General features: G+C 42.4%; 1 long non-coding RNA gene and 1 pseudogene across 2 annotated transcripts; both read right to left on the bottom strand.

The window, feature by feature from the left end:
• Positions 1-435: 435 nt before the first annotated feature.
• Positions 436-25,973, bottom strand: LOC141570576 (uncharacterized). Of its 2 annotated transcripts, XR_012494727.2 has the most exons (4): positions 25,633-25,973; positions 12,545-12,722; positions 10,254-10,381; positions 436-2,385 (listed from the first exon to the last, which is right to left on the bottom strand). It is a non-coding gene; the product is annotated as an uncharacterized LOC141570576 (long non-coding RNA). The 2 variants fall into 2 exon arrangements; XR_012494728.2 differs by lacking the exon at positions 12,545-12,722 and having other exon boundaries at positions 25,633-25,956.
• Positions 12,729-25,626, bottom strand: LOC109460198 (ATP-dependent zinc metalloprotease YME1L1-like; annotated as a pseudogene).
• Positions 25,974-26,755: the final 782 nt, after the last annotated feature.

The following is a 26,755-nucleotide window of genomic DNA, read 5'->3' as shown; positions in this document are numbered from 1 at the left end:
AGGGGCTGGGGCAATATACCCACTGTATAAAATCCTGTCTTTTCTTACAGGTGGAATATATATAGAATTCATAGGCTTGAATTGACAGTCTATTGTCAGGAGAAAAACACTGTAAACATCTTGAGCTAATAAATGTTTAACTGGAGGAAAAGGCAATAATGGTAACCACATCTAGTCAGAAAATACTGGGGCTAAATAATTATAAGGTGCTGGAGTTGCTCTCAAAGCCCTCAACCCTCAGGAGATCAGGGTATCCTAAGACTCAGTGTTTGGTAATGGAACTCAGAGGTTTCTGGAGCACCACCTGCAGTTAGAGTGGACAGGTGCACTCTGTCAAGATGGTATTGGAGGTTCCTATCATAGGGACCCCACTATTCTAAGCACATGACAGTGAGAGAAAACAATATAAAGAGAAAAATGTGAAAGACAGCCAGTGGTAATTACAATAAGTTCTCACTTTATTTTTTTTTTTAACAACTATTCTTCTGTACCTCTCCTCGGATCAGAAATGGAATAGAAAAACAGACCCATATAGAGAGCAAAAGCCAAGGTATGGGTGGACTTCCACCAGTTTAGAAGCAGGTAGAGGCCACCCAAAGTATAGTTTCTGTGAAAGTAACAGAATAAATGTTCTCCATGCAAACTGAGAGCCTGAGAGGCCACCTGAATAAGCAGCTAGCAGACATGTTGGTGGGATCTTGACTGCCACTGTGAGGAAGGAGCCCAGAGCGCCTATATTTTAGTTGGCTCTGGGAAGCCAGCTAAGCAGAAAATTAAGTCACCAGACAGGAGAGGAGTAGGAAGACAGAAAGAGAAAGGAAAAGGAGAGGAAGGAAATGGAAGAGGAAAATAATTTTCCACTAAAAATGAACACACAAACCAAATTTCCAAAACATATGAAAGAAAATATTTCTAAGAACACCTGGCAACAGAATCAATAATCAAAAAGTGAAATCACCTTAGACAAATGAAAACAGTAGAACAATCTACAGGAAAAGAGAAAAAAAACAAGCCATTCCCTGGCTAAAAAATAATATGTTGATAGAAAACAAAATAAGTATGTTTTTGTAAAACAACAATGAGATACACAGCACACCTATTAGAATGGTCAAAATCCAGAATACTGACACCACCACCACCAAATGTTGGTGAGGATATGGAGCAACAGGAAATCTCATTGATTGTTGGTGGGAATGTAAAATGGTATAGCCACTTGGGAAGACAGTTTAGTGATTTCTTACAAAACTAAACATAGTCTTATCATTGATCCAGCAATCATGCTGCTTGGTATTTATTTACCCAAAGGAGTTGAAAACTTATGTCCATACAAAAACCTGCACATGGATATTTACAGAACCTTTATTCATAATTGCCAAAACTTGGAAGCAAGCAAAAGGTTCTTTAGAAGGTGAACTGATACCATAAACTATGATACATTCAGATAATGGAATGTTATTCAACAGTAAAAAGAAATGAGATATCAAGCCGTGAAAAGACATGGAGGAAACTTAAATGTATATTATTAAGTTAAACCGATTTGAAAAGGGTACTACTGTATGATTCCTACTTTATGACTTTCTGGAAAAGGCAAATGACAGAGAAAGTAAAAAGATCAGTGGTTGCCAGGGATTAGAGGGGAGGAGGGAGGGATGAATAGGTGGAGCACAGAGGATTTTTTTAGGGCAGCAAAACTACTCTGTATGACACCATAATACATGGATACATGTCATTATTTATTTGTCCATTATTTATCACCCACGGACTTTGGATGATAATGATGTGTGTATGTAAATTCTTTAGTTGTAACAAATGTCCCGCTCTGGTGGGGGATGTTATAATGGGAAAGCTGTGCATGTGTGTGGGCAGGGAGTATACGGGAAATCTCGGTTCCTTCTGCTCAGTATTGCTGTAAACCTAACACTGCTCTTAAAATAGCCTATTTTCTAAAATGTAGGATGCAAATGAAATAGTGATGAATACTGAAGTGAGTTCAAATTATTGCTCTGGAACTGTGTAAAAAAACAACAAATAAACCTTGTCACACTTAGAATGTTTTCATGTGTTTCCCTGAATGTAATTATTGTACAGCTTCCAGAGCCCAACTCAAGTCCTGTCTCCTGCAAGGAAACTTCTTTTATCAGTATCAGTCCTAACTGTTCTCTCCTCTCCCTCGATCTTTTGTTTTCTAATTACTGTCCATGTTGTTTATTCTGATTTCGATTGCAAACCATTGAAGGCATAACGTTGTCTTACACGTGTCCCTCATCTATGAAGCTCAGGACTTATTTCGTTGTCGGGTGGGTCTGAATTTGGGTGATGAGTTCTGAACCTCAGTTTCTTCATCTGCAAGTCAGGGCTAATAATAACGATTAAATGTGCTTCAACCTGTAAAAAGATAAAATATGAGACGTCATCAAAATGGTGGCGTGAGGTGAGCCTCTGTAAATCTTCCCTGGAATTTACAACTAATCGAACAACAACAACTCCACAAAGGACTTCTTGCACAGCAGACAGGCAAGATGAAGAGGCCCACTACTGAATTCACCTAAAGGTGGGTGAATCGCAGAAGTGGGGGAGGAGGAAAGGGAGAAGCACAGAGACGGAGCCGCGTGGGTGCAGGATGCAGACCTAGCTCAGTGTTCTGAGCTCGCTGCTTCCCGGAACTACCGCAGCTGCAGGAGAGGGAAGAACTCGGACTGCTAGGGCTCCGCTTATGGCCCACAGGGCTGAGGGGGCAGCATATAACACGGCTGAACCCAACGCTCACGGCAAAGACTGAGGAAAGAAGGCTGAAAACGGTGGTTTAAGCCCTCACTGCCAAGCAGAGAATGGAAGCCTTAGGCACTGAGACTAGCCGCCCCCTCCCTACCCTCCCAGAGCTCGCCTCGCCCCCACCTGCCCGGTGCTAGAAGTGGAACAGTAGCAGTGTCAGATCAAAACAACAGAATATTTGCTTTTCTGAGAACTGTGGACCGCAGACACAGATTCACAGCCCAACTAGTTCCAGCAAAGGGGAGGGAGCTGTGGAAGCAGGACCGGCTGTGGTGGTGGTCGAGGCCATTGCTCTGGGCCTCCTCTCACAACTCACCCCGCCCCTGGCCCCACCTATCTGGGCAGATCCCTGCAGGAATAAACAGAACTGTTGAAACATATGGGCTCTGAATCTGGTGCAGGAAGAGCTTTGGAACTTCAAAAGCTCTCCGCGTACCCACCAGGACACTGCGCCCTGTGACCCAGGCGAACTATTAACAGAGTAGAAACCCGTATCCCAGGGAGTCCCCCCCATTGTGTGAGAAGCCGGAATAGTGCAGAGAAAACAGCACTACCATGTGAGAGAGAAAAAAAGGCTGCAATTGGAGAGAAAATAAAACATTCTACCAACAAGTACTGGAAAACAAAAGAAAGCCCTCTTCCTATCAACCTGTTGCAGAAGCCACTCCTGTAGATGTCTAGGAAGAGAAATAATAAATCAGTAATTGCCATGAATAACCAAGGCAACAAGACAGCTCAGAAAGAAAGTGAAAAGTCTGCAGAAAAGGAACTTAAAGACATGGAAATATGTGACTTAAATGACAGAGAATTCAAGATTGCAGTTCTGAAAAAATCTCAATGAGATGCAAGAAAACACAGAAAGGCAGTTTAATGAACTCTGAAACACAATCAAAGAACAATATGAGCATTTTACGAAAGAGATTGAAATTTTAAAAAAGAACCAAATAGAATTTCTGGAGATTAAGAACTCAATAGAAGAAATTAAGAATGAAATAGCCAGCTTAGATAGTAGAGTTGACCAGATGGAGGAAAGAATCAGTGACATCGAAGATAGAAACTTGGAAATTACACAGATGGAAGAAGAAAGAGACTTGAGACTTAAAAGAAATGAAAGAACTCTACAAGAACTTGCTGACTCCATCAGAAAGAGCAATATAAGAATAATGGGCATACCAGAAGGAGAAGAAAGAGAGAAGGGAACAGAGAATATATTCAAACAAATTGTCGATGAGAACTTCCCAAACTTGTGGACAGAACTGGATCCTTGACTCCAAGAAGCAAATAGAACACCTAATTACCTCAATCCCAACAGGCCTTCTCCAAGGCACATTGTACTGAAGCTGTCTAAAATCAATGACAAAGAAAGAATCCTCAAGGCAGCCAGGGAAAAGAAGACGGTAACCTACAAAGGAAAGCCCATTAGATTATTATCAGATTTTTCAGCAGAAACTATACAAGCCAGGAGGGAGTGGAACCAAATATTCAAACTATTGAAAGAGAGAAATTATGAGACAAGAATAATATATCCAGCAAAGATATCCTTTAGATATGAAGGAGGAATAAAGACCTTTCCAGACATACAGAAGCTGAGGGAATTTTCTAATACATGACCTGCCCTACAAGAAATACTAAAGGAGGCTATTCGACCACCATCAACAGGGACAATTTGTGGCAACCAAAACATAAAAAGTGGGAGAGTAAAGGCCTGAACTGGAATATGGGAATGGAGAACGTAAGCGTGCTGAAGAAAATGGAATACTCTAAATATCAAACTTTCTTTTACATAAACTTAAGGGTAACCACTCAAAAAAATTCCAGAACTGAAATATATACTGTAATAAAAGAAGAAACAGAGGGAAACATCATAGAATACCACCACACAGAAATAATAGACAACAACAAAAAGGCAAAGAAACAATGGAGACACAGCCTTACCAGAAAACTAAAGATAGAATGACAGGAAATCCTCACATATCAATAATCACCCTAAATGTAAATGGACTGAACTCACCAATAAAAAGGCACAGAGTAGCAGATTGGATCAAAAAACTAAACCCAACCATATGCTGTCTCCAAGACACACATCTCAGCTACAAGGACAAGCATAGATTCAAAGTGAAAGGGTGGAAATTGACACTCCAAGCAAATGGTATCCAGAGAAAATCAGGTGTAGCCATAATAGATATCACATGAAACAGACTTCAGGGTGAAAAAGATAACAAGAAACAAAGATGGACATTTCATAATGGTAAAGGGGACTATACAACAAGAAGACATAACAGTCATCAATATTTATGCCCCCAATCAGGGAGCACCGAAATATACCAAGCAACTACTAACAGAACTAAAGGGAGAAATTGACCAAAACACAATTATACTAGGGGACATAAATACATCATTGACAGCTATGGATAGATCATCCAAACAGAAAATAAATAACGAAATAGCAGCCCTAAATGACACATTAGATGAAATGGACATAATTGACATATATAGAGCACTTCATCCTAAAACATCAGACCATACATTTTTTTCTAGTGTACATGGAACATTCTCAAGGATAGACCATATATTGGGACACAAAATCAGCCTCAGCAAATTTAAGAAGATTGAAATCATACCAAGCATATTCTCTGATTACAAGGCTTTGAAATTGGATATCAACTGCAAAACGAAAGCAGGAAAAAACACAAACACATGGAGATTAAACAACGTACTTTTAAAGAATGACCAGGTCAAAGAAGAAATTAGAGGAGAGATCAAAAGATACACAGAAGCAAATGACAATGAAAATGCATCCTACCAAAATTTTTGGGATGCAGCGAAAGCAGTTTTAAGAGGGAAATTTATATCATTATAGGCCTATCTCAAGAAACAAGAAAACTCCCAAATAAATAACCTCATGTTACACCTTAAAGAACTAGAAAAAGAAGAACAAGTAAAACCCAAGGTCAGCAGAAGAAAGGAAATAACAAAAATTGGAGCAGAACTAAATGAAATAGAGAACAAAAAGACAATAGAAAAAATTAATGTGACAAAGAGCTGGTTCTTTGAAAAGATTAACAAAATTGACAAACCCTTGGCTAGACTCACTAAGATAAAAAGAGAGAAGACACTAATTAACAAAATCAGAAATGAAAAAGGGGAAGTTATCACAGACAGCACAGAAATACAAAGGATCATCCAAGAATACTATGAAGGACTATATGCCACCAAATTCAATAACCTTGAAGAAATGGACAAGTTCTTAGAAACATATAGCCTTCCTAGGCTGAACCATGAAGAACTGGAAAATCTAAACAGACTGATCACCAGTAACGAAATTGAATCGGTCATCCAAAACCTTCCCAAAAGCAAAAGTCCGGGACCAGATGGCTTCACTAGTGAATTCTACCAAACCTTCAAAGAGGATCTAATGCCAATCCTGCTCAAACTCTTCCAAAAAATTGAAGAAGAGACAGTACTCCCTAACTCATTTTATGAGGTCAACATTACCCTGATACCAAAACCTGGTAAGGACAACACAAAAAAAGAAAACTATGGACCAATATCTCTGATGAATACAGATGCAAAAATCCTAAACAAAATTCTAGCAAATCGAATACAAAAATGCATTAAAAAGATTATTCATCATGACCAAGTGGGGTTCATCCCAGGGGCACAAGGATGGTTCAACATCCGCAAATCCATCAATGTGATACATCACATAAACAAAATAAAGGACAAAAAGCATATGATTATATCAATTGATGCAGAAAAAGCATTTGACAAGATACAGCATCCATTTATGATTAAAACACTTAATAAAATAGGCATAGAAGGAAAATACCTTAATATAATAAAGGCCATATATGACCTCATAATTAATAATAATTAGCTAATCTCATAATTAATGGTGAAAAACTGAAGCCCTTTGCTTTACGTTCAGGAACATGACAGGGCTGTCCCCTATCACCTCTGCTTTTCAACATAGTGTTGCAAGTCCTTGCCAGAGCAATCAGGCAAGAGAAAGAAATAAAAGGCATCCAAATTGGGAATGAAGAAGTTAAATTATCACTCTTTGCAGATGACATGATGCTATATATAGAAAACCCTAAAGACTCCACCAAAAAGCTATTAGAAACAATCAACGAATACAGTAAAATTGCCAGCTACAAAATCAACGTACACAAGTCCATTGCATTCCTATATACTAACAATGAAATCTCAGAAAAAGAAATACAAAACACAATTCCTTTTGCAATTGCAGCAAAAGGAATAAAATACCTAGGAAGAAACTTAACCAAGGATGTGAAAGACCTATATGCTGAAAACTATAAGACATTTTTAAAAGAAATTGAAGAAGACACAAAGAAATGGAAAGACATTCCGTGCTCATGGATTGGAAGAATCAACATAGTTAAAGTGGCCATATTACCCAAAGCAATATTCAGATTTAATGCAATCCCCATCAAAATCCCAATGACATTTTTTAAAGAAATAGAACAAAAAATCATCAGATTTGTTTGGAACCACAAAAGACCCCGAATAGCCAAAGCAATCTTAAGGATAAAGAACAATACTGGAGGTATCACACTCCCTGACTTTAGCTTGTACTACAGGGCTACAATAATCAAAACAGCATGGTATTGGCAGAAAAACAGACACATAGACCAATGGAATAGAATTGAGAACGCAGAAATTAAACCACATAAATATGGACAGATAATTTTTGACAAAGAAGCAAAATACATACAATGGAGAAAAGACAGCCTCTTCAATAAATGGTGCTGGGAGAATTGGATAGCCACGTGCAAAAGAATGAAACTGGACTGCTATCTGTCACCATGTACCAAAATTAATTCAAAATGGATCAAAGACTTAAGCCTAAGACCTGACACAATAAACTGCATAGAAGAAAACATAGGTACTAAACTTATGGACCTTGGGTTCAAAGAGCATTTTATGAATTTGACTCCAAAGGCAAGGGAAGTAAAAGCTAAAATAAATGAATGGGACTATATGAAACTTAAAAGCTTCTGCACAGCAAAAGAAACCATCAACAAAATAAAGAGGGAACCAACTGAATGGGAGAAGAGTTTTGCAAACAGTGCCTCCGATAAGGGGCTAATATCTAAAATATACAAGGAACTCATGAAACTCAACAACAAAAAAACAAACAACCCAATTGAAAAATGGGCAGAGGACCTGGAGAGACATTTTTCCAAAGAGGACATACAAATGGCAAATAGACATATGAAAAAATGCTCATCACTAATCATTAGAGAAATGCAAATAAAAACCACAATGAGATATCACCTCACCCCAGTCAGAATGGCTGCCATCAACAAGACAAATAGTAACAAGTGTTGGAGAGGCTGTGGAGAAAAAGGAACCCTCATACACTGTTGGTGGGAATGCAGACTGGTGCAGCCGTTATGGAAGGCCGTGTGGAGGTTCCTCAAAAAATTACGAATAGAATTGCCATATGACTCAGCAATCCCTCTCCTGGGTATCTACCCAAAAAATCTGAAAACATTTATATATAAAGACACGTGTGCTCCAATGTTCATTACAGCTTTGTTTACGGTGGCCAAGACATGGAAACAACCAAAATGTCCTTCGATAGATGAATGGATAAAGAAGTTGTGGTATATATACACCATGGAATACTATTCGGCGGTAAGAAAAGATGATATAGGAACATTTGTGACAACATGGATGGATCTTGAGAGTATAATGCTAAGCGAAATAAGTCAGACAGAAAAAACAGAGAACCATATGATTTCACTGATATGTGGTATATAAATCAAAAACAACAAAAGAACAAGACAAACAAACTCATAGACACAGACAATAGTTTAGTGGTTACCAGAGTGTAAGGGGGTGGGGGGTGGGAGATGAGGGTAAGGGGGATCAAATATATGGTGATGGAAGGAGAACTGACTCTGGGTGAACTCACAATGGTATTTATAGATGATGTAATACAGAATTGTACACCTGAAATCTATGTAACTTTACTAACAATTGTCCCCCCAATAAATTAAAAAAAAAGATAAAATGTAAACTTTAGTGAATAGATTGGATGATTAGGAGTAGAGATTAGAACTGTTTATTCCCCTCTAACAATATTTTCAGTTAAAAAAACCAGATGTCAACTACTAAAGTCCCTAGTTCTTTTCCTGAACTAATCTTCCAGTTTATATAGTTTGTCTTCCTCCTCACATCTCTTTCCTTCAACTTGTCAACTTGTTTGGTCACTGCCTCAGTGGTTAAAAACAAAATAGGAATTCAACTCCCATCATCTGAAGAGCCAACCTACGCCTCCCCTGAATTGGGACCAATGGAAAGTTAATAAATATCCCTGTTTTGAAATGTCAGAATGACCTTTTTAAAAGAAAGCCATCGTCATACATGAGTGCATTCTCACTGTAGTTATGGGAATTTTAAACTGGGACCAAACACTGCAGCCGTTCCATGTCTCATCTCTGCTGATGAGCGTGGAGTCTAAAACGCCACTCTGTAACTCTGTTGCTGCAGCCGACTGTGTCTCCTGAATGACAGCCGTGAGGGTGTGGTGGGCGTCCCCACCTCACTGATGAGCAAATTGTGCAGCACAAGGGATCCAAGGAAGGGTCTTTAAGTCTGGTGATTTCTCCTGTGGCCTTAATAACAACTAGCCCCAGACAGATTTGCCTCCTGGGGAAGTGGAAAATAATTTTTTTGGTTTGTTTTTATTTTTGTTCGAAAAGGCAAAGAATGAAGTAACAGACTGCTGTAGGCATCTATTTTAGTCTCACGGATCTAAACAATTTCCAGCTGCAGATGTTAAAATATCCAGAATCCATGGAGAACAGAAGAAATGACATTATTCATCCCGCGTTTGCTGCTCTGAAGGTTTTCTGCAATTCACAGCATTTGAGACTCGTGTGTGGAGCAACTCTGCCTGTGTTCACACGCTGCATTCAGTTCACTTCAGCTTATAAAACCTTTTACAGAGAGCCACTATGGGGACAGGCTTATATGCTGGGGACATACAAAGATGAGCAAGTGCCAGTGAATCCTCAGGAGCTCACAGGAGAGAAGACATGTGGAGAGGCCACACACATGGCAGAGCAGGCTCTGCCCTGCACGAGGGTGCCTGGGAGTGGGGGCAGTGGGCTTAGATTCAGCCTGTGCTGCTATTCTCAAGCTGTGTGTCTGGCTCTGGAGGAAGTGGTGCCTTTCCCTAATATGCACAAAGGAGCAATGTGTGCTCCCAGCAGCCCAGGACGGAGGTATAAGCTTAGAACTCATTAATAGAGGGCTATATTAGAGGCAGGTATCAATAGCTATGGGAAGGGAGGGGAGAGCAGGTGAGTCTAAAGTTAAGGAGAGTGACAGAGAGTGAGGGACATTTCAGGAGGGTCCTGGAAGAGGAACAGGAATTTGCCTTGTAGAATTGATGAAAGAAAGGCAAACAAAGCAGAAGAAACAGAGTGAGCAGAGATACAGAGGCTGACCTGTTTCCACCCGGCTGGTAGAGGTGAGGCCAGAGGGAGGCAGGGTCAGATGGTTCAGGCCTTGGAAGCCACGCTGAGGATCCTGGGCTTCGGCTCCTAGGCTGGCGGTCCTCAGACTTCAGTGTGATCTGAAACGCATGGAAGGCTTGTTACAAGTGTATGTGATTTCCTTGGCCCACGCCCCAGAGACAGGTTCTGATTTACCACGTCTCGGGAGGGTCCCCAAAACAAACATTTTAAATGATTTTCGCCGAGGGTTTTGCTACAGTGGTCAGAGGGGAAACAGTGCTGAGCTAGAAGTGTGCTCGAGGGGTTTAGGCAGCAGAACATCTGCTAGGTTTGCTGGAACACAGATCACCAGCTGCAAAGTTGGGGTGGGGGGTAGAGGCAGCTGGGGGCAGCACGTGCCAGTGCATGTTCTTAGGAACTACCACAGGGCCCAGCCCTTAATTAATCCACCTTCAAGTGTGAAGGCCGGGTAATAGGCTAAAATGTGAGGAAAGAAGGCAGAAGGGACAAGAGGCAAGGATTTCAGGCCCAGCTCTACCTCCTGTGGGTTGGGTCACTTCAGGCTAATCATTTCCCCTCCAAGTCTCTATGTACCCCGACAGGAACTCAGGTCCTCAGGCCTCAGTCACACGGTACAAGACTCCCATCCCTCCCAGTGAGAAGTTCAATGCATTACATAAGAGGATGCTGGGTAAGGCTTAAAACAAAAGAAAACACAACAAAACAAAAATTTGAAGGGTGGAAGTTGGAATAGGCTCAGAGTTGTGTGGGGGAAGCGAAATTCTTTCTGAAACCTTCTCAAGCCTCTCTGTGCCTCATAGCACCCAGCGCAGTACTCTGCACCTCGTAGGCACTCAACACATGCTGCTCAATAATGAACAGCATTTAGGGTCTGAGCGCTGGGCACAGCGGAAACTCCTCCCCTGCCGTAGGCAGCCTACGATCAGCAGGCATTTCATATGGTGACCCACCTATTATCCAGACTTTTATTAATTAGGGTTCTTAATTATCTGGATGTTTTAAAATATCCTCGGGTAATGATAACGACATAATGATAACCCCCAGGTGGCTGTAACCTATATGTGATTGGGTGGGGGAAAGAATTAGAGATTTTCAAGGTAATGAAATGTTTTTCTTGGACTTAAACACCCTTTAACATATACAGACTGTAGCTTTAAAATTTGCCAAATGGAGATAGTTAGGTGGGCTATTTGAAAGTATAATAGGAAGTGTATAGCAGAGAAGGCAGCCTGTGGCTTGCCTGGGAAAGTGTGTTCCCTCCCATTCGAAATCAAAAGACAGGTATAAAGTTTCTTCGTTTATCAGTTTGCAAATTGAAAGAGACTGCAACTAGGGTTAGTTAGTCCTGAACAATGCAGTAGGCATGTGGAGCTCACTATTGGTTAAGGAAAGGGCCGGACCAGAGCTGGAAGGCCGTGCATTTACAAGATGCTCCTAAGGCAGATGCTATCGGTATCCTGTCCACATCCCCATGCTGCCCCGTCCAGCTGCCAGCACCTGTATCCCTGTGCCAAGGATTCTCTGGTGCTGGAGCCTGTCTGGACCATGAGTGCTACAGGCAGGAGTTGTCGGGAATCATTGCCACCTTCCCTCCAAAAGAAAAAAAGATTGATGGGACTAGGTGTATGCCTCAGCTCCCCTGTCCCTGGTGGGATAACTGTCTCCCAGAGTTCCCGGGGTGGGGGTTAAGCTCCATGTGGTCACAGTGGTAGCTTGCATGAACACACATCTCTCCTTCCTGTGTCACCTCTCTGCTGGTGTTTCCTGGGACCATCTACCAGACAAACCGTCTATACTGGAATCCATGTCTCAGGTGCTACCTCTGGGGGGACCCCAACTAAGACATCGGGCCACTGGGAGTGTGATCACTGAGGTCACTGATTTGAAGCCAGGGGTCTAACAAAAGACAGGGCCAGCATGAGACTTACAAAGCGATAGAGGGAGGAGCTGGAGAATAGGTCATAAAAAGAGATGAGCACAGGGACAACTCATGGGGGTGGAGGGCAGAGAGGAGAGAGGAGGTGACCGCGATGAGATGCCAGCTCTGGCTCTGCCCCTGCATGTCGTGTTAAGACACATTATCAGTCCATACAACAACACTATAAACGAGGAAGGTGTCATCTCCATTTTTCAGTTTAGGAAGCCATGTTGGAGGAAGTTAAGTAGCTTCTTTATGATCATGTGACTACTGAGTGGCACAGAGAAGGGATCTGAAGGCCTCTCTTGGTGCCAAAGCCTACACTCTATTCCAAAGAACTCACCTAATAGCCCACACATTATGAGTCATTATCAGTGAGCAGCGTGGTGTTTACGAAGAGGCAGCAGTTCCTCAGGCCAGGCCAGGCTTCCCAGGGTGGAAGGACCTTAAGGAAGTTGAGGTCAGCCACATTGGTTCTCAGCAGATCCAGAAATTTGATTGGTCTACAACCCAGCAGTGATCTGGCCCAAGGGAACTGAATGAAAATACCTCAACTCTCCGGAGAATCATGTAAGATCCAGGCACTAATCTGTTGACAGATATTCGTGTCAGTTGGTATATTACTTTCCTATAGCTGTTGCGACAAAACTACCACAAACTGAGTGTCTTCAGACAACACATATTTATCTTACAGGTCTGGAGGTCAGAAAACTGAAATCAGCTTCACTGGTCTAAAATCAGGGTGGGCGCGGGGTGGCGTCCTTTCTGGAGGCCCTAGAGGAGAATTTGTTTTCTTCCCTTTTCCAGCTTCTGGAGACCTCCCTCATTCGTAAAGCCAGCAGCATTGCGTCTTCCAGTCTCTCTCTAACTCTGTGCTCCTGCCTCCCCCTTGTGGTTACATTTGGTTTATCTAATTAATCCAGGGTAATCATCTCAAGGTCCTTATTAATCATAGCTGCAAAGTCCCTTTTGCCATGTAAGGTAAGGTAGTCGCAGTTTCCAGTGAATATCTTCGGGGGACCTGAGACCAGAGCATCGGGCGGGGACGATCTTCATGGACAGTGTCATCAGGTGCTGTGAGCCAGCTGGGCACCAATTCTCCATCCAACAAACAGGGAATGGGGAATTCTGACACTCGGGCCTCCCTTCTTGTAGATGTCGTGCATTTTCATCAGGCAGACTGTCAACTGCTGCTCTTTTCTTACACATTTGGGTGGCTCCCAATGCCCCATCCCTGGCACATTCGCGAATCATCTTTTATGGTTGCTTGATGGGACCTGTCTCACTCTGGATCCCCTTTAACTGTACCCATTAACATGGTCTGACAGACCATGTATAATACAAACTAGTCTCTAGAGATAGCATTTGACCCAGGACCTCTCTGACCCCTGCCCCCTCTCCCAATTGCTCTGATTTTTGACTATATACTCCAGGTTCCAAAATCTGTTCTGCCCTTTCTCTGTGGCTTTGGCAAGATATTAGGACTTTTTCCTCTGCATTCTGTGCTCAGATAATCTCATCCATTACATGTTGATTTTGAGTAACCTAGTCTTAAAGTTTTGGGAATAACTTACCTTAGCCTCTTATGTGCTGACCTTTAAAAAAAACAAAACCTGTAACTCACAGTTGTCTGTTTTTCTCACTGTCTACCTCTCTAAAATTCATTTTAAGAATGTTCCGTGATGTGCTAGGCAGCGGGTAAGGGCCTGGGGATACAATGGTGAACAGACTTGCCCCTGCTCTCATGGAGCCTGGAGACCAGGAGGAACGATGGATCTTTATCAAATAATCACACTCATGAACGTGTAATTAAAAATGGAGGTAATTGCTCTTAAGGAAAGAAACATGGTTAATGAAAACTTAAAACAAAGAGATCTGTCCTAGATTGGGGGTCCTCAAGGGAAGCTTCCTTAGGAAGTGCCATCTAAACTGTGATCCCTGGGTGGGTGGAGGGGAGAGGTGGGAAGCTGGGAGGTTAATGTGGCTACAGGCAGAGATGGATGGACAGGGAACATTCTTCACGGTAGGGGGAGGAGCTGTCTTTAAAACCAAACCATGAGCCAGAGGGGGGTGACCTTAGAGTGAGAGGTTTACAGTAAATTAGAAAATTCTGGGAATCCAACCCCAAGAATGCTGGTCCCTTTCCCCACTTGTGACTGTCTTTTGAACTTTAGGATTTGGCAATCATTCAAACCAAATAACTCTGGGGTGCAAAAGCCAACTGAGTCCAGAACACTTTCTGCCTCATTGTTTCAAATTAAATGTCTTTAACGGGTATGTCTCAGAATTCTTGTCTTTTTCCCTTAGAACAGACTTCGGCATAATGCATAAACATTTCCCCCCCCAACATGCTTTTTCTATAACAAGGCATTTTGTTGCTTCATTGGGAGTGAATTCCCAAGATTTTAAACTTGAGTCTCTGGTCCTAAGTTTCCTGGTGGCACCACTTGGATGTCCTAATTAAAGTCACTTGTCGAAGTGAGTGAGTTCCTTTGGAACGTCTTGTCCGATTCTGCTCCCAAGATCAGAGACCTGGCCTCCCAGCTCAGTAGAGGGGCAGTGGGGAAAGGAGTGGGAACCCTGGGATGAGCCCTCAAGGCTCCCAAACAGGAAGCATGGCCAGTGGGCTCTGACCTAGGCCATTACTTTCGTTCAACTCCACATTATGAAAAGGGGAAGGAACGAGGAAAGCAAATTAATGCTTAATAACTGTTGCAACCAACGCACATCTAAAGCTCCAGCATCTCATGGCTGAGATCTATTCACATCTGACCCGAGACCATTACCACATCCCATTCTTCCTCATTAACATCTGTGATTCTCAACCTGCACTTTGAATCATGGGGAGTAAGGGGACGGGCGGCGGGGATGTTAAAAAACAAACAATGCCTTTGGTAATTATTTCATTCGTTACCACATGATATGTGAATCACCCCGACTCCATTTGTATCTTACCTGATGGTCTACAAGGCAAGCTGTGGCCATTTCACTTCTGTTCTGTGATCTGTTCTACTCCTTACACCAATAAGGCACTCGCCCGTGTTTCCTGTTTGAGCCCAGTTCCCACGCCCTGTCTTAGCGCTGGAACCTTATACTGTTTAAGAACATGGACACTCATTCACCCCTCTGGCTCTGTCCTTTCTGGCCTCCCCTAATTCTGGCTTCCAGGAACCAGATCATGGCTCTGACCTGTTTGGTCAGTGCCTACACCTCCCATTGGGGGTTTGAGGCAGCTACTTAGATCCTCATAAGCTATTTGTGAAGTAGGAACTAATACAATTCCTATTCTGTAGGTGGGGAAATTAATGCCCAGAAAGATTAAGTGATTCATACAAGATCACCCAGCTCTGGGTTTTCCTGCTTTATGATTCTGTGATCCGAAGAATCCATTATTCGATACTAAGTCAAGAATGGGAGAAAAGCGTTGGCAGAAGGAGACTAAGGCAATGCTACTTATATTCTTGTAGTAAAACCAGCAATGCATCAAGAGAATCATCATCTCAATTTCAATTGCTTCCCCTCAAGAACAATTTTAATCTCTTTGGCATCCAAAGTCTCATAGGTTTGGTATCCAAAGTCTCATAAAGCTCCTGCTAGATTCTTATGCCATTTTGCATGAATCTTCAAGATATGTTTTGCTGATTCATATGAGTCCCTGAGAAGGATTCTGATTTCCTGTTCAATAGCAGATTGTGTTTCTGGACTCAGTTTCCCTGTATCGGTGTAGGTCATAACTCCTAGCTTGCCACTCCTTCCCAATTTGGTAACCATCTGCTTTGCTATTTCAGTTGCATTATCAAAATCAGTGGAAGCACCTGTTGTAATACGGTCATTTCCAAATATAAGCTCCTCTGCCAAACTTCCTCCCGTACTATCACCCATTTGTGCAAGCAGCTGAGCTCTGGTTTCATTCCATCTATAAGTCTCAAGCAACAGGGACACATGTCCAAGTGCTGACCCTCAAGGCATGACTGTAGCTTTTTCTGACAGGCATTGCATCTTTAGTGTAATATGCAATAAGAGCATCACCAGATTCATAATATGCTGTGATGGTTTTATTTTTGTTATCGGTCACACTTCTATGTTCAGGCCCCATTAGAATTTTATCTCTGAAAAACCATTTCTTTTCCATCAACAGCTGCCTTTAATGCAGCTTGGTTCACAAGATTCGCCAACTCTGCTCCAGAAAAGCCAACAGTGCCTCACGGTATGATTTCTGGATCAACAGAAATCAAATATTATTTTATTGAGACACCATTTCAAAATTTCTGTTCGACCTTGTACATCTGGCCTTGGAACTGTATGTAGTCTGCAGGTCAAAATGACCAGGACATATTATGGCATTATCTAATGCCTCCGGGAAGTTTGTGGCTCCTATGATGATAACTCCTTCATTGGGTTTAAAATCATCCATTTCAGCAAGAAGTTGATTTATAGTCTGCCTTGAATATGGATGCATTGGAGATTCGATTTGCTTTCCACCAACAATAAATATAACACAGGGAGCATTTGCTTTTGCTTCCCTAAAAGGATTTTTTGCCTCTTAGGGGCTACATGAAAAAAACAAAATAAAATAAAAGGATTTTTCATACAGCTGGCTCCCATACCCACAAACATCTCATCAAATTCTGATCCAGAAACATAATAAAAAGGAACATCAGCTTCTCCAGCCGCAGCTCGGGCAAGAAGTGTCTTTCCTGTTCCTGTTGGTCCAAATAAAATAGTTCCTTTTGGAAGTTTGCCTCCAGTAAATTTGCACAGTAAATTTTCCAAGAATTCAACAACTTCCTATAATTCTTGTTTAGCTTCCTCCAATCCTTTAACACGCTCAAAGGTGACATTTTTCATCAGGATAGGATCTACTACAGAATCAAGCCCCATTGTTGTCCAGAAGTGGAGAGATAAAAATGTTTTTTTTAAGAGTCCATAAATGCCAAAGAGTAGCAAAACAGAGAATCAGATGAGGTCATCTTAGAGAATTATTGGTTTTTTTGTTTGTTTGTTTTTTTGTGACAGTGTTTGAGCATTCAGAAAACCCTCTGGAAAACCAGTTTTAAGTGCATGTTGGTGAGCTTCAAGTCTGTTTTTGGTTTTCATGAGTTTGTCCAAAGTCTCAACATCTGCTCCTGTCTCACAAAAGAAATCCCTTCACAAACGATGGTGCTATCTGCTGTGTTTCTGCCCATCTTTCAGAGGTGGACTGTAGACGTCGTGTCCTTGATTTCAAAGTTTTAAAGCCCTGAGACTGTATGAAAACTGGCCAGTCCTGAAGATCTGAACAAATCCTTTTAAGAGTTCTTGAATGTTGTCTGTACAAGCAAGAGGAACATAAAGTACTAAAGACATCTCTGCAACCATATTTATTTTCAAAGAAGGACTGTGCAGAGAAATGAGATACACAAGTATGCCAATGGGAAAAAATGTTTCTGCCTTTACAAAGTCCAGGAAGTCGACTGTCTACCAATTGATCAATCTGTCCGATTTTTAATTCAGATAATCCAAGGCCCCTTAAGTTAAGCACAGGCTCATTGCTGGGAGCCTCATGCTCAGGAACTACATCTCGATGCTGGTTTTGAGAAACTGATGCACTGACAGATACAGATGTGCTTTTTGGTGAACGGAAGGCATGGATGAGATGCTTCAGGGGAACAGTCACCAGGGGCTGCACCATGCTCCGTAGGGAAAACATCTCCTCCAGGCCCTGAGCCACCTCACCGCCTGCTGAAACTGCCCTTCTGTCCACCACTCAGTGGGGAGGTGCTGATCCCTCACCCCCTTTTTCTCCCTCATTTTACCTTCATTCTTCCTAGAAAGAAAAAAAACCGGCCTCCCCTTCCTACAGGGGCCTCCCCTTTGTTTTATTGGACTTGTATGGGGTTTGCCATGGTTGCACGTACCGGATTGCAATTCCTTGTTGTTCCTGAAAAGGCCCATTTTTTTTTTGCTGGAGAAATAACTATCTTGCTGACTTTTTGTTTGCATACTTAACCCACACAAACAAAAGCTCTTTGGGATTCTCAATAACTTTTAAGAGTATGAATGGATCCTGAAAGCAAAACGATGATCCTTGGGCAGGACTTTATCCCTCTGTGTGACAGGGAAGGGACATGCTGCCCACCTTTCTCGGATATTTTTGCTTTAAAGAATTCTGCTTTGACATGCCTATACCTCATGGGCTGTGTGATAATTCTGTTTACCCACCAGTTTTGTTTCTGGTTGAACAACTGGGGAAGTTTTTGTCATACAATGTTTGTGATGTCCTTTGGCCTCTCCCTGTTTACCTATCAAATACATCTCTGTTCTTTTTTCCTCTAGTGTGACGATTCAAACAGCATTATTTGACCCTACTACTACCTAAACGCAGTGCCAATGTAGACATTGAAATCATGTGATCGTATTCAGTGGCTGTCCACATGACCCAGAATCTGCAAACATTAATCTTGTTTTAAATCGGCTTCCAATGAAGAGATGAAATATGAAAGTCCTTATGGAACCCTCACAGAGCCCTGAGGGGGAGTCTGCAGATCCCCGGTGAGGAAGCCCGAGCTAGCTGGCTGAAGCACAGTGGCCTGGAGCCATGTGTTGAATGAACCTCAGAGATACAGGCGGTGCTGCTGTTCTTACCACCCATTACGTGGTTACTTCATAGTTTCTGAATAGCTGTACATACCTCAATACATCTTAAGAGTTATTCTTATTTCTATGTCCCAGGTCTCAGTTTGAAATGTTTCCCTCTCCGCTTCCTTGATTACTAATGAATCAAAGCGCTAAGTCCAGGTCCACCCCTACTTCTTCCTCCCAAAGTCTCCATCAGGCACTTCCTAAGCCTTGTCTCCCTCCAGCAGATGTCCTTGTTCTGGGTACGAGGTCCTGAGTCATCTTCCCTCCACTGTCCCACACTCTCCCTTCACCACCAACAGGCCATTCATTGTGTGCTTCTCCTCAGGTACGCTAAACATTCCTTTCTTCCCTTACAAAGTCAATTATAAAAAGTGAATAGGATTTTCTCCATAATCCCTGTACCTCAGAGTTGATATGTAGACACTTACTGAGAGTCTGGTCATGTCCTCTTACATCAAACAATTGTCAAATATTTAGTTCCAGCTCTTTCACTTACTATCTGGAGGAACTAGGGCACATCACTTAGCCTTCTGAGCCTCAATGTCCCCATCTATAAGATGGTCATAATCCTACATGCACTATCTGTCATGTGGAGTTGCTGGGAAGCTCAAATTTGATCAAGGATGTGAAAGTGTTTTGAAAACTGTAAAGTGCTAGTGAAAGGCAAGTTGGTAGTAAGACCGACACTAACATATTTGTCACTTTATGATTCTTACCATTGAGGCTAGACAAGAGTGTCATTTCAGCACAGATCAACACACTGAAGATATAGGAACACGAGATTATTAAATAGAGGACTTTTTTTCAGCATGGCATTTCCTTCTTCGAATTGCAATACATCATATTTGAACCTTGTGGTGCTTGATGAAATTTTTTGCAACTGATGGAAATGAGAAATCATTATCCTTTCCAAATAGATCACAACTGCCTCCCTGTTCCAAAAAGAGGTGCTCTACAGAGTAACTAGATTCAACTTAGAGATGGAATATCTGCAGCCAGTTTTCTTTTTATAATGTAACCATATTAAAGACAATTTGGAAATAAAGAAATAAAAATAATCCAGAATCCTGCTATCCGAGTACAACTCTTTGTATACTTGCCCCTTACAGTCCTGTTGTCCTAAGCACAGGTAGCTTAAGATGGCTGTAGTTAGTTATCATGTACCCACCATTATGTACATTATAATGCCTTTTTTGACTTAACATAGCAAATATTTCTCCACAATTCCACATATATAGCCTCTGTGTTTATCATTTTAATGGACAAATAATTTTCTATGAACTTAATTCATCGTAATCCCCTTTAGGGCAGGGTTTAGGTTGCCTCCAGGTCTTTCTTTTGTTACTTCTGTTAACGCTGCAACGGACAGATTCTTAAATACTATAGCTTTTTGCCTTTGTCGACAGATAAATTCTCAAGGTAGAATTATTAGCTCAAAGGGTATGAAAAATCTTTAGGGTTCTTGCAAATATATTTCTATTGCTTTCTAAAAGGAATCCACAAATTACAATACCATTAGGCATATCTGACTTCATTACAAACATACCAGCATTGAGCAATTTATTATAAATTTTACTAATTGAATAGGTGTAAAATGCTATCTCAGAGTTGCTTTATTTTTATTTCCATAAAGGAAAGAAGAGATTTTCAAAAGCTACTGTTTAGAGGAGTAAAGTCTTGGCACCAAAAGAAATCCAGGCAGCACACAGTATCTTCATTTAGCACTAGGTCCACGCCAAAAAAAGTGAGAGAGTGAGTTGGTACCCAACCTCCCTGTTTGGATGGGAACAGCCAGGCCTGCCCCTTGAGTCCCCATCACATCCAGGCCTATAGTACGCAGTAGAGTGGATAATCCTGAAGCAGTTTACATATACTTGCCAGAACTCACCAACAGAGTTTCAGTTTTGCGGGACATCTCTACCAGCAGTACAAGTTGCAAATGTTCCAGGCAGGAATATTAGATTGGCAACAGGAAAGTTGATTATCATCCAACTCCTGGCATCTAGGCCCAGTCAGAAGGAATTTTCAGGCAAATAGAATCTGGTGTGATGTTTATAGCTGCTGAGAGGGAGCCAGGCCTCTTCGCTTTGCTAGTTACATCAGTTCCCAAGGGAACGGGAGTGGAAAAAGCCCACTCCAGTTTTCTCAGTTTTATGTTGCCCATTTGCTAGACAACTTGCCTGAAAGAAGTGATGTGAAACTTGTGAACCAGAATCTTGGAAATAACTCTGACAGTCTTGATGGAAGGGACAATTTGAGTCATGAAAGCTTTTCCCATTAAAAAAAAAAAAAATCAAATACCTTTTTCACTATTTCATATTCTGGCTCAAATACTCTTAATAAAATGCCCAGAAAACGACTTGAGACTTAATTTTGAAAAATTCAAAATCAGTAGCGAAATATAAAGGGAAATGCTTTACTACGAAAAAAAATTTGTAGTTGTTAAAAATGTTAATGTAATTAGAGGTGATTTTAGGTATTTAGGGACGTTTGTTCCCCATCCTAGTTAGCCTTTTACATATCTAACTTTTTTCTGGTAGGACAGTAGATGGTAGAGGGAAACTGAATCTCATTTCATCATAAAAACAATTGTATGAAGCAGATATTATTATTGTCTTCATTTTACTGATGCAAACTCAAAGAAGCAAAAGGCCTTGCTTCACGGTGGCCAGGTGTGGGGACAGAGCCCCAGAGAGCAGTTTCTAGGCTCTCGGCCTCACATGGAAAGGTGCTGGCTCAGGTAGTAAATGGCCATCAACTGTGATTGGATGGCCATCAGCTGTGGCTAGTTGGCCATCAGCTGTAACCAGTGAGCCATTGGCCACTAATATAACTGCTGTGGCTATGCTAGCAGAAAATGGGGGCTAGCAAGAAGATGGTGGCTGAGCCAGCAAGCGGCGGAGGGTTGCAGATCGTGTGGCTCCTGCTTCCTGTGTCGCCAACCCAGCCGCCAGCGAGAATATAGTGGTGTGACTCCCCTACCTATGGCTCCGTGGGTGTTCCTTTTTGGCCTCACCATATCCTGCATTCTTATGCGGGGAGCGGGAGCAGAGACCCCGCATGACACCCTACACGACACCAGGCTTTCGGAAGAAGCCCTTGGATGGAGAATGTGTGAACAGCAGGTGGCAGCAGTGTCCTTGGAGCTCGAGTCACCTCCAGTCCCTGGAAAGCTAGGCCAACAATACCCACCAGCAAAGCGGTGTCTAATGCCTGACTTCTGAGCTCTGACCTGTTTCCTACCCTTCATGCACCTCCTGCTGAGCCAGGCAGACAACTGTGTTCTAGAAGGTTGTATCCCTGAGGAATGTGTGGAGGAGAAATTTGGGAAAGATGACCCCAAAACCACTTACAATAGAAAGGCTCCCATCTAGATATAAATGTCAGGTTTAGCTATGTGACCTTGGCATATTACCCCGTGTTCCTCGATAGCCTTTTCTGTAAAACAGAGATAATAATGGCTACCTGCCTCACAGAGTCATTGAGATGATTGAAGGAACATGATACGCACAAAGCCTTGGAACAGCCCAGTGAAAACAGCACATGCTACTGGTTAGTATTTGTCTTTGCAGACTGCTTTATCATTTGCAGTGAGCTTTCAGACCTATCATCTCATTCCATTCTCTCTCCATTTTTGAGATGTAGATATCACACCCATTTAAAAGAGGACTCTTAGGTTGAGCCAGAGGGAATACAAATCTGCATGAGCTTTGAAGTCAGACTGGGAGTCAGATTCCTCTGAGCTGTGGGACGTGAGTTACTTCATGCTTTGGAGCTAGAGTTTCTTTGGCTATAAAACGATGATAATATTACCTACGTGGTGCATTTATTATGAGGATTAAATAAAATACATATATGAAGCCATCTGGTATAGTTCATCCTACATAGTGAACACTTAAAATTCCTAAAACGATGTCTTAAAATGAGACATACAGAAAAATTATAAGAAAGGGAAGTAAAGTTACTCACAATCACACCATCAGAAATAACCCTGTTATTATTGTGATGTTTTCCCTCAGTTTGTATGTAATATGACTGAGATCATATCACATATGTACAAGTAACTGAACCAAGGTGCTGCCTCTAAAGAAGGTGGCAGAGCTGGGCCTGCACACCAGGCAGCCTGGCTCCAGATCGGGACTCTTCTGTGTAACCACTTCTCACATTGTTTCTATAAAGCTCAGGCTTAAAGCCCTTTTGAGAAACTGATGAAAAAATATTTAAATGTTTCAAGTTTGGAAATACACACACTCAAAAGCACGTAAAGAAACCAGATGTAGCCAAAACAATCCTATCACAGTGTTCAAGGCTGGAATTTTGCCTGGAAAAGTAATGCTTCATGTGGAAAAAATTGTAATTTCTACATATTTGTTTGGCTAACATTTTAATTGTTAAAACATTAGTGTTCAAGCTGTGATCATTACAATGGGTAAATTTGTAAATTTCGTTTACAATGGGTAAAACCAGTAAACTGCTCATTTGACAAATTGACTAAATTGACAAATGGAGTGAACCGATTACTCAGCAATTGGGTTTTGGAGTGCACTGATGTTTGGCAAGTTGGCTTACATCTATGGGACGTGTAGTAGTGCTCAATATATAAACGTGAGTGAATATATTAATACATGAGTGAATTAATGACTAAATGAGTGCACTGAATCTTGCCGTAAACGAAATGATCTTTCCCTCTAAAGATCAATGACTTTACGTGATGTCAGCATTTTAAGAGCCTTGACAGAAATTCTGGTTCTAGGATCACTCATACTCACTGCGTGTGAACCCTTACTTCAAATCCATGCTCGTGACCAGGTGGCTGCTAAGTGAGACCCAGTGCTTCCCTGTGGGTTCAAGGTTGAAGCCCACGTTCCATGCGCTTGGAGTCAGAAGAACCAGGTTCCAATCTCACTTGGCTCCCACACTTACTAGCTGCAGATCGCATGCCAGTCAGTTCACTGTTGAACTGTTTGTTTCCTCATCTATAAATTGGGCATAATTCTGGTGTCTGCCTCACCTTGTTCCCAGCATCACTGTCAAGATCAAATAAAACATGTAGATGTTCTCTGGGAGCAGGGAAGGCCTAGATGAAGGTGAGCTCATTATTGTTAAAACTATTAGACTTCAGGGTCCCCAGTGATCGTGTGCTAGTGTGGTAGAGGGAGCACTGGGAGGGGGTGGGATCTCCTTGGGGACGGAGGGCCAGGAAGGTCACTCTTCCCTTTGCTCTTTGGTCTCTGCCTGTCTGGTCACTGACATCCATTGACAGAGAGACACACAGACCAGGTCAATGGCAATGGGAGCAGTCAAACACCAGTGGCCTTACCACACCTCCTTCCTGGTCACTTCAGGGCTGAGGTCATGAGCTAAGGGTGCGGAGAAGAGCCTGGATTCTCCCACAGCCACCTCTGGCTCTACAAGGCCAGGCTGGTGATGTCCTGCTCAGTCTGGCCTCTTCCATCTCTACAGCTCTGAAGCCAGCCTGAGTGGGTTCTGAGGGGGCGTCTACCAGCCACCTTTGCTGCCTCACAGAACCAAACCCAAAGTCAAGGAAACCTGCCTGGGGAGGGCGGCTGGGGAAAGGGAAGAACACAGCTGGGGGTGTCAGGAACAGGCATGGAATGCTACAAGCCTGAGAACAGGACCAAGGACAGAAAATGAGGGAAGAGAGAGATGACTGGAGAGCACTGTTTTCTCCTCTCACCCTTTTCTCAAGTGTTAGAGTGAAATCATCAAGGGGAAAAAAAAGACATCCTTCAAAGAGAAAATAGCAATCAGTGTCAGCTTTTAGTGATTGAGTGGACGACAGCACATCCCAGCTGCCATCAGGAGACCTGCCGCTGCTAAGTGACGCTGCGGGCTGCTGGTCTAGGCCAGAGGGACACCCAGTGCCTCCTTGCCTCACACCCAGGCCACCTGACCTGGGCAGGTCACTGTCACAAGCCGAGCCGTAATTTATCACCCACTCATACTGGTTCACTTTCTCTTTCATGAATTATATTAGCCCTAGTGGAGACTTAACGTAGCAGTTTACTACATTTGAAAGGTGCTTCCTCCTTCCAGAGACCATCAAAACCTTCATTTAAAAGCTCACACACCTGAACAACCCTTCAGGGTTGAAAGCACCTGAGTACAAATGGACTCTGAAATGGAAGGGTCCAAGTTCACCTAATTAAGTTATTATCTGATATCAACTGGGGCTCCCATGTCACCCCTCAGAGACCTGGTTCAACTTGGCCTAAACCCCAATTCCAGGGACTGTGAACAGCACTGGTTTCAGACCCTTTTGGGTCCCAGGGCCTTTTAATTATGGAGTCCACATTCCACATCACATCAAAGACACTAGAATATATCTATATTTAACATTAAATATAACATGTTTGCCGTTATATTTAATAATCAAAAGGGTTTTATTAATTTTGCTTTTGAAATTATTTAACTACCAGTCATTCATTCATTATATGATTGGCTATGATTTCTGGGCTGTCATCATACATTCACAGGAAATTTTATAGAGTGAGAAAATCAAACCATAGCATTATTTTCAAATAGAAGAGAATTTATAATACTAAATTTTAAAACGAAGCTGACATAATTATATGTTTTATAGACATTTAACTAAAATGCACTACTTTTAATTTTATACTTTTCTCTTTGTGTTTTGGATCCACTACATTCTTTTCTCATCACATGTGTTTTTATAGACCTTTGGGAAAAGCTCATGTGCCAGAGGCGCTGTGCCAGTGGGGCCTGCTGACCAGATGGCCCTGCTTGTGGTTGTTCAAAGCCCTTCCCAAGGTTTTGGCCCGGTCTCACCTCACTTGCAGCATCTTGCTGATTCCTTGCTCCTGCATTGCTGCTCATGTTTTGGTTTCAGCTGGTATCAGAACAGTCACAAAGCTCAGGGCCTTCTCTGCCTCCTACAAAATATCCAATTACACTGGACAAGTTGATAGCTTGACGGATTCTGAGGGCCATGGAGAGAGGACACTCATGTACCTTGCGACCTTTGGCCATCTGGTTGGCTCCACTCTGTGCCCACCCTTCCTCACTGCACATCCTCCAAACTGGCTGTGCCAGCAGTGTGGCCACCCTGTCCTGGGCAGCTCTCCAGCGAGTCTTTGTCACATTGTCCCCTTCCCTTTTCTGGCTGCTTCTCTCCAAACAGAAGACATGCCAGGAATGCCTGTACTCTCTACCCCACCGCCCGTCCTCCACTACCCCCCACCCCCCATACACACCACTACCGAATTTTCTCCATTTCCTTACACAACATTACTACTTAATGCATCCATGCCCTGAAAGCCCCCTGGGCAGGAGCCCCCAGTGGACACAGGATGGGGACCTCACGATCTCTCAGTCAAGGCTTTGGCTAGCCTTTGGTTTGTTTTCGCCATTAAAAAGTAGTAAGATCAATCTCAATTCTGGCCTAATTGAACCTTCACTCCCACTCCTGGTCCTGCCTCTGTCTCCTTGACCTTCAACGTACCACTGAGAGACAGAGTTGTCTCTCCCTGGGACAACTGAGGAGTCAAGTGGTTAAGTCCTGAGACCCAGGCTTCTCTACTGCCAGTCCTGGGCTTTCTCAGGGTCTTCCCTCTGTTGCCCCCCCGCCACCCCACCATTGTCGTTTGTTACTTGGCTTTCTTCAGGGAAGACATGTACTGCTCTGTGAATTTCCTTCAGCCGATACAGACTCTCTGCTTGTTTCAGCAAACAGGGTGTGGAGGGTGGAATGAAGTCGAGGCTGCAGGGTTGTGCAGCAGGGCCAACTTCTCCATCAGGCACAGGAGGCACGAGGCTCTCAGATGCCCACAAAAATGGTTTAATTTCTTTTAAAATCGAAGAAAAAATACTTTGAGGTCGAAGAAAATGTTTTAGTATATAATATTAATCTATTTGCCTTCATACCAACGCAGACTTAAAATATACTTTTAAT

The sequence above is a fragment of the Rhinolophus sinicus genome, chromosome 3, assembly GCF_057876585.1.
Source record: "Rhinolophus sinicus isolate RSI-liver-muscle chromosome 3, RSI-T2T, whole genome shotgun sequence".
Taxonomy (NCBI): domain Eukaryota; kingdom Metazoa; phylum Chordata; class Mammalia; order Chiroptera; family Rhinolophidae; genus Rhinolophus; species Rhinolophus sinicus.
This window is presented reverse-complemented; position numbering and strand designations above follow the sequence as displayed.